This window comes from Archocentrus centrarchus, chromosome 16, assembly GCF_007364275.1.
Source record: "Archocentrus centrarchus isolate MPI-CPG fArcCen1 chromosome 16, fArcCen1, whole genome shotgun sequence".
Taxonomy (NCBI): domain Eukaryota; kingdom Metazoa; phylum Chordata; class Actinopteri; order Cichliformes; family Cichlidae; genus Archocentrus; species Archocentrus centrarchus.
The window spans coordinates 12210794-12218395 of NC_044361.1; the positions used below are offsets into that span (position 1 = coordinate 12210794).

At 39.0% G+C, this 7602-nt stretch overlaps 1 protein-coding gene across 4 annotated transcripts in view; it reads left to right on the forward strand.

Moving 5' to 3' along the window:
- Positions 1–882, forward strand: part of LOC115794142 (plectin-like) — a 105577-nt gene extending 104695 nt beyond the window's left edge. For all 4 annotated transcript variants that reach the window (XM_030749460.1, XM_030749458.1, XM_030749461.1 and 1 more), the window contains one exon: positions 78–882. The gene's annotated coding sequence lies outside the window, so the exon portion shown is untranslated. The remainder of the gene's footprint in view (positions 1–77) is intronic.
- Positions 883–7602: the final 6720 nt, after the last annotated feature.

Genomic DNA, 7602 nt, shown 5'->3' on the forward strand with positions numbered 1-7602 from the left:
TTTTGTTTTTTTTCTTTCTCGCTGCATTGGTTGGTTTATTTTGGTTATGTTTCATAGTTATTTTCTTTTGTTTCTAGATACCATTGAGTATGTCCTTTCTTCCATTGTACATCACTGTTGAAGAAAGCTGAGGCTGAGTCAACATCATCTTGGGATGCCTTTCTAGGAACACTTTATTCATTACCTTTTGCCATGTATTTATTACTTGAATGCTAATACTGATATTTATGTTGTCATGTCCTGGTATCTTTAGAGAGAACCCAAAGAGAATACATACCATTATGTGTACATTTCATTTAAATTGGGATTAGTTATCAGGATACAACATTATCTTCAACTGGCTTACTTTCTGAGTATTGTTCTTTTTTTTTTTTTTGTTGTTATTAATGACGACATATCCAGTTCAACTAAAGTGCCTATGAGAAATATTTGATTCAGCACCACATTGCATGACTGTATGTGTAATGTCCAGTTAATTCCTTTCTTTTGCCATTTTTGCTGCATATTTCCTTTGCCAACTCAAAGACAGCACAAAGCATTATTGTGCTTATGGTTATTTTCTCAAATTAACTATTTCTGTTATGCATCTTTAAAGCGTTTGACTGCTGTAAATCTTTTTGTTTCCATGATGTTTTTGATATTATGAATTTGTCTTGCATGTTTTACTAACTTTATAAGGGATATTGGGGGAAAATGTCCTTGTAAAATAAAAACACTTTCAGTTGTAAGTGTGCTTATTTCAATTTTAGCAATATATAAAACAATATCACAACTAACTGGTTGGGTTTTCTTATTGGGGCAGATGTTGCTTGAACGATGACAAAGATTCTCTTGTGTGTGAACTTAACACTATGTTGTAAATAAACACGCTCTGAAGAGGCATTCTTGTCATTCGTACATCAGTACCCATTCATTTAAAGTTCTTTTAGAGTATTTTTCACTGAACCAAGTACCTTGCCGCTGATATGATAATGGACCACTGGGGGGAGTAGAAATAAATAGCAATTAACCACACGAGGGCAGTGTTAGACAGACCCACCCCCTGCTCCAAGGAAGCAGGTCGGTCAGGTGAAATACAGCGCCACAGGTCCAACACCTGCTCTCCTCACAGCTCATGTTTATGTATATTCAATTAATCACATCAATGAGCTTCTATAATCAGGCCTTTCAAGACTAGTGACTCCTCATAAATCAGGGTGGAAAGACCCTGAAATGGGATTTCTGAATTTAGGGTATGCATGTATGTTAATACCCAAAATCCTTCACACTAGATGCATACATATTCTCCTCTGTCTGCCAACACTAGCCAGTGGGTTTGATGGAAGAGCCTGCCAGTAGAAGCACCGAGGCATTCACCACCCTGAATTCTTCACTCAGCTCCCTTGACTACTCTGAATTGACCCCTTCCCTCCCAGCTCTCCCTGCATTTGATGACAGGGAGGTAAGTGCTTAGAGAGAAATAAAACACAGTATACTGTAAAATAATGAATTATTCCATGAACAGTGTCAGGGAAAACAGATGGAAATGCTATAAGAGAATGCAACGGGGATAATTTTGTATATTATTCCTGCTGATTTTTTGCAGGATAAAGGATCCTCTTTCTTTGGATCACCAGAAGCTACATCACAGGATCAGAGATATGGGTATGCACCTGTAAAATATTTTTAGAAGTAAAAATAAAAAAATAAAATACTTTGGTTCATAACAGATATGATGTAAGTACATTAACAAAAATAGCAAAGGAATGAATGCCTGCTGGACTGAAAGTTGCCACCAACAGCCTGTGACACCAGTCATTTGTATCGGCTTTGTGGACCAGTGCATCTCCATTTGCCAACACAAAGACAGGGTCTTGAATTGTGTAGTAAGCACAAAGTGTAAAACATCTAATTGGAACATAGTGAAAGAAGAAAGCTAAAGTTCCAGACCAGCAGATAGAGAGAACACATGCCTCCCTAATGAGATATTTTAAGGTCCTGAGCCAAGCAGTCCTGGTTGTATTCCTGTGCTGCTGTCGTGACCATAACAGTAACACTTAAGAAGCAATAAAATGATAAGCCACAAACACCAGTGTATTGTATCACTATCAGGGTATAGCAAAATGAATATACAGATAAATGAGGTACAAACTGATCTCACAAAATGTATGCAGGATCCATATTGGCATGGGCAAAAAAAGACAGGCCATCAATTCACACACATGAGTAAAAGTAGTCACGCAACCCAAAAAATTGATCTGGAAGATGTATAAATCAATATTTAAGGATTACTGATTAATAGATGACTCTAAATTACAGTCAAAGCAGTATTTGACTGTAAAATCCAATCAGTACAACTTTTTCTATCGCTCTCCTCTGTTTCAGCAGGGAAATGGAGGACATGAGCCAATGGCAGTCTGAGTTCAGGGGTCAAATCAGAGCACTGAGAATGTGGCTCAAGAGCATGGAGATGAGGCTACCTCCTCTGGACGCCAGGGTCAGTTTGCTTTACTGTGTCTGCCTGCCTGCTGTTGTCTGCATTCTTAGTTTCACCATATATCATGTGCTAGTCAAAAAAAGCACCTCTCCATGTGTGTATAAAGTGTTTATGTCCCAAGGAGTCAAATACTGCTGTTCTGCAGATGCTACTGGTGTCTCAGATAGTGAAGCAAATGGGTTCACTTCTGGGAGCTCTGTGTTAAGCACCAGAAACTGTGTTTTAGGAAAAGACTGTGGTTTGGGTTAACATTTGTGCCTTAACAAACAGCATTTAAATGTGATGTCAAGAGACCCTTTACAAGCATAAAGGTAGTTACAGATCTTAAGGACACTTTGTATGTAATTTTCAGATGTCAGTGACAAAAGAGCCGTATTTGATACCCAGGGAGGGACAACAGATTGGTTTCATATGAGCCTCTACTTTTTTCATTATTAAGAGGCATTTGGCACTTTGGTATCAGAAAAAAACAGTGTACTTAATTATTTGATCTTATTGCTCTAACTCCATAGCATTAAACTCTAAAGCACCTGTGAGCTTCCTGTCAAGCAGATCTTCATGAGCAAAATCCATCTGTCCTGCCTCTGCTTCCTTGTCTCTCTCCCTGTCTCCTTGTGTATTCCATTTTCAATCCCACAGGAAAACAACTGAACAATGCTGCTTTATAATCAGGTCACAAGATTACCAACAACAAAAAAAAGTCCTCCATTCCACTTCCATTTGCAATACCGTTTGAGCTGCACTAATATCTCTATGCTAACATGATTACTATGACGATGCTGTTGTTTAGCAATTATGTTTACCGGGGGGTACCATAATTATTTAGCACATTAGCACGCACACAAACAGGAAATCCAAGGCTTTGAAGAGCTTTTATTTCATTGCTTAATTTCTGTTGAAATCAAGTTAATTAATTAATTTATTCATGGATTATTCAGTTAATAAATGAATAAATATTTTGCCATGTGTTGCGTTAGTGGTGGTTGTGTGAGTAGGGAGAAAACTGAAGACTTCAAATGAAAACAGTTGTGTCCACACTTATTTATACAAATACTGTAGTGTCCCTGCTTAAGACCAACTCAAGACTCCATGTGCACGAATATGATTCTAAACTTTTGTTTTGCGTATTGTTTATGACTGTCAATTGTGTTGTCACACAATGTTGTACCCACTCCCTCATTATTATCTATAAATCTCCTGTAATCTCACCCTGTCTTTATATCTTCTACTTGAACTGCCCAATTTCCTAATGGAGATTAGGCCAGTTTTAACAACACTATAGTAGTTCCTGTAAATAATGTGGAGACTAAGAGAGCAAAGAAATCAAAGGAAATTAAACTAGTGACTCATGCAAGTCACTACACTGAGACTTTTGAGTGTCATGAAAGAGAGGAGCAGGAGTGTGGACGTTTGTCCAAATATTCAGAGGGACGCTGAGGTGGTCCTCAGCCACTCCTGCAGAGAGACTTCTTTAGGCCACAGGAGGACAGAGGGGCTGGCGATTCAGGCCCCATTGTGCCTGGCCTGGACAGCCAGGCTAGAGAAGTGCTTGGCACTGGAGGCCCTCTGCACACATGAGCGAACACACTGAAAAGACATCAGATTCAGATGGAAGGAAGAGGCAAGGGGGCAGGAAAAAAAAGAAAGAAAAGCAAGATCTTTACGGTAAGAGCATTCAGATCTGACTAAGTGGGCATTTACTGAACACAATTAGACTTCGTCATACTACCAAAATTTTTTTTTTACCAATATTTATAATTCGACTTGTCGCCACTGAAGCCAGTTATTGTCTTACTAGTTGGGTTATTGGTGATTGAGAAAATTGCAAGATAATGATACATGATTAAAAAAAAAAATTTAAAAAAAGAATCAAATCTTAGCAAATGCAGTTTTACAGCACAATCAGTGGAAAGTCACAGATCATATTATGATTTCATTTTGTTCTTCAAACATTCTTGCTTTAGTCAGACGTTTTGTCAGCTACTTTGTGTTGCCTTGACGTTTCTTATCAGTCTGATTGGCCATAAAGTTTGTTGTGTTTCCATCAATTGTTAGTTGCCAGTTGTATTACCACACTTTTATACTGTTTTCTATCTGTGAAAAACCATCTACAGCTAAACTCTAAATGTGAATCTAAATTTGCTGATTTACTATTGCTGCTTGTCTCACAGGATTTTGTGCTTTATTGGCACTGAAAGAATTAATTCAGCTTTGAATAAAGGAACATTTTCATTGCGGTTACCCTAATGTGCAGTAACTGAAAGCTATTCTTGTAACCTTAACATATTATGACTCTGTGGGGTACAAGTAAGGCAAGGTAATAATTTATGTGAATATTCTTAGTGAGGGGTGGCTGCACCTTTTCAATGATCTGTGAATCAGATACACAAAAGGATTAAGGAATGTTTGATGTTTTTATTGGTTTTTAGTCATGCCATGTTTTTCATAGTCCTGACTGAATGCACAAAGCATTAATTGACTGAAAAGGCAAAGAAAAAAAAATAAACCTGTATATATATATATATATATATATATATATATATATATATATATATATATATATATATATATATATTTTTTTTTTTTTTATTTATTTATTTATTTATTTTTTTTTTCCATTCTTTTGACATTTTACATTTTGTGTCTGAAAGAGGCTACTGTTTCTCTGGGGACCCACGTCAAAGATGCGCAGGCATGTCTTATCACATAGCTTGAATGCTGTGGCAAGCTTTAGTCTGACCCCCAGTGAGAATGTGTGAAATAAGGGGGTGTCTTTTATCTCTACCATTCCTTTATCATACTGCATCCGACCACAGACCTTTGTCATGGTAATGCTGTTAGTCTGCTGCACTGCTGGTTCCAGTCTGGGCCTGAGGGACTCGTTAGTTAGCTGCATGAATAAGGACATCCCTTGGCAGCCCCCCCCCCCCCCCCCCCCACCACCCGTACAGACCCTTCCACGAAACACAGGAGAGAGTTACACACCTGCTCCTTAATACAAAACAAGCTTATTCTGTTTTCCCATGAAATCTCAGTTACACATTAAGCCTTAAATTGGAGACTGTTGGTTATAATCATATTAATAAACAATGGAAATGGAATTTGTGCATCTATTTCTAATGGACCAGAGAAACCTGAACATAGGTAATGGTAGTATTTAGCAGTCCTAATAGGTTATTTGCTAAACTTACAGCAATACCTAATACAACCAGAAATATGCAAGCTTAAAAAAATACTTTTAAATGGCAGCTTATTACAACACCCTTAAACTAAAATTGTTTTTTTTCCCTTATTTTGTCTGCTCCTGTTTGGGATCACCACAGCAGATCATCTGTTTCCATGTTCTTCTGTCCTCTACCTCTTCTTCTGTATTGCAGACTGCCTGCATGTCCTCTCTTACTACATCCACAAACCCCCTACTTGGCCTTGCTCTTTTCCTCTTACCTGGCAGCTCGGTTTTCAAATGTAGAACCCAACTCAATCACACTTCTTTTACTTTGTCCCAGGAGGGTTTAATCTGAACTGGATGCTCATTGCTAATCCCCTCCATACTTGACACTTGTCAACAAAAATCTTTGCTCCCTCCAGCTCTGCCTCCTGCCAGTGGCAAAATCTCCAATCCATCCAGCAGAATGTCACAGACCAGTCAAAATGACATCTCTTTGACAATAAAGGTTAAGGTCAAAAGTTCTTCTCTCTACCCTGCCCCCCAAATGCTGATGAGGTTCATCTGGATAAAGATATGCTGTGTTTTAAAGGCCTCTGGTTTCCTCTTGGATTTTGGCAGAGGCTGCATTGCAGCTAAGCCTCATGCAGACAGCTTCTAAACAGATTTAGGAAGAATCGTGAAAGATCACAGCCTATTATCCACTCTGCTCTGTTGCTGACAGCCAGCAAGCAGTAACCTTCCTTTGACGCTGTCATAACCTTTAGGAAAGATGAGACTCGTTTTCATTCTTGTGACTTGCAGTGGGGGAAATAAGTATTTGATACACTGCCGATTTTGCAAGTTTTCCCACCTACAAAGAATGGAGAGGTCTGTAATTTTTTTTTATCATAGGTACACTTCAACTGTGAGAGACAGAATTTAAAAATAAAATCCAGAAAATCACATTGTGGGATTTTTAAATAATCAACTTGCATTTTATTTATAATTATTTGATACAGTAGAAAAACATAACTTAACATTTGGTACAGAAACCTTTGTTTGCAATTACAGAGGTCAGAGGTTTCCTGTAGTTCTTGACAAAGTTTGCACACACTGCAGCAGGGATTTTGGCCCACTCCTCCATACAGATCTTCTCCAGATCTTTCAGGTTTTGGGGCTGTTGCTGGGCAACACTGAGTTTCAGCTCCCTCCAAAGATTTTCTATTGACTTCAGGTCTGGATACTGGCTAGGCCACTCCAGGACCTTGAAATGCTTCTTACGGAGCCACTCCTTAGTTGCCCTGGCTGTATTTCGGGTCATTGTCATGCTGGAGGACCCAGTCATGACCCATCTTCAATGCTGTTACTGAGGGAAGTAGGTTGTTGGCCAAAATCTTGCAATACATGACCCCATCCATCCTCCCTTCAATACAGTGCAGTTGTCCTGTTCTGTTTGCAGAAAAGCACCCCCAAAGTATGATGTTTCCACCCCCATGCGTCACGGTTGGGACTGTGTTCTTGGGGTTGTACTCATCCTTCTTCGGTCACTAGAAAAAGAGAGCATATTTCTCCCATATTGGGTTCTCTTCATTGGCTCCCTGTTAAATCTAGAATAGAATTTAAAATTCTTCTCCTCACATACACGGTCTTGAATAATCAGGCCTCATCTTATCTCAAAGACCTCATAGTACCGTATTACCCCAATAGAGCACTTCACTCTCAGACTACTGGCTTACTTGTGGTTCCTAGGATACTTAAGAGTAGAATGGGAGGCAGAGCCTTCAGCTTTCAGGCCCCTCTTCTGTGGAACCAGCTCCCAGTTTGGATTCAGGAGGCAGACACCCTCTCTATTTTTAAGATCAGGCTTGAAACTTTCCTTTAGGATAAAGCGATAAACCGGTCGCGGCAGATGACTGCCCCTCCCTGAGCCTGGTTCTGCTGGAGGTTTCTTCCTATTAAAAGGGAGTATTTTCTTCCC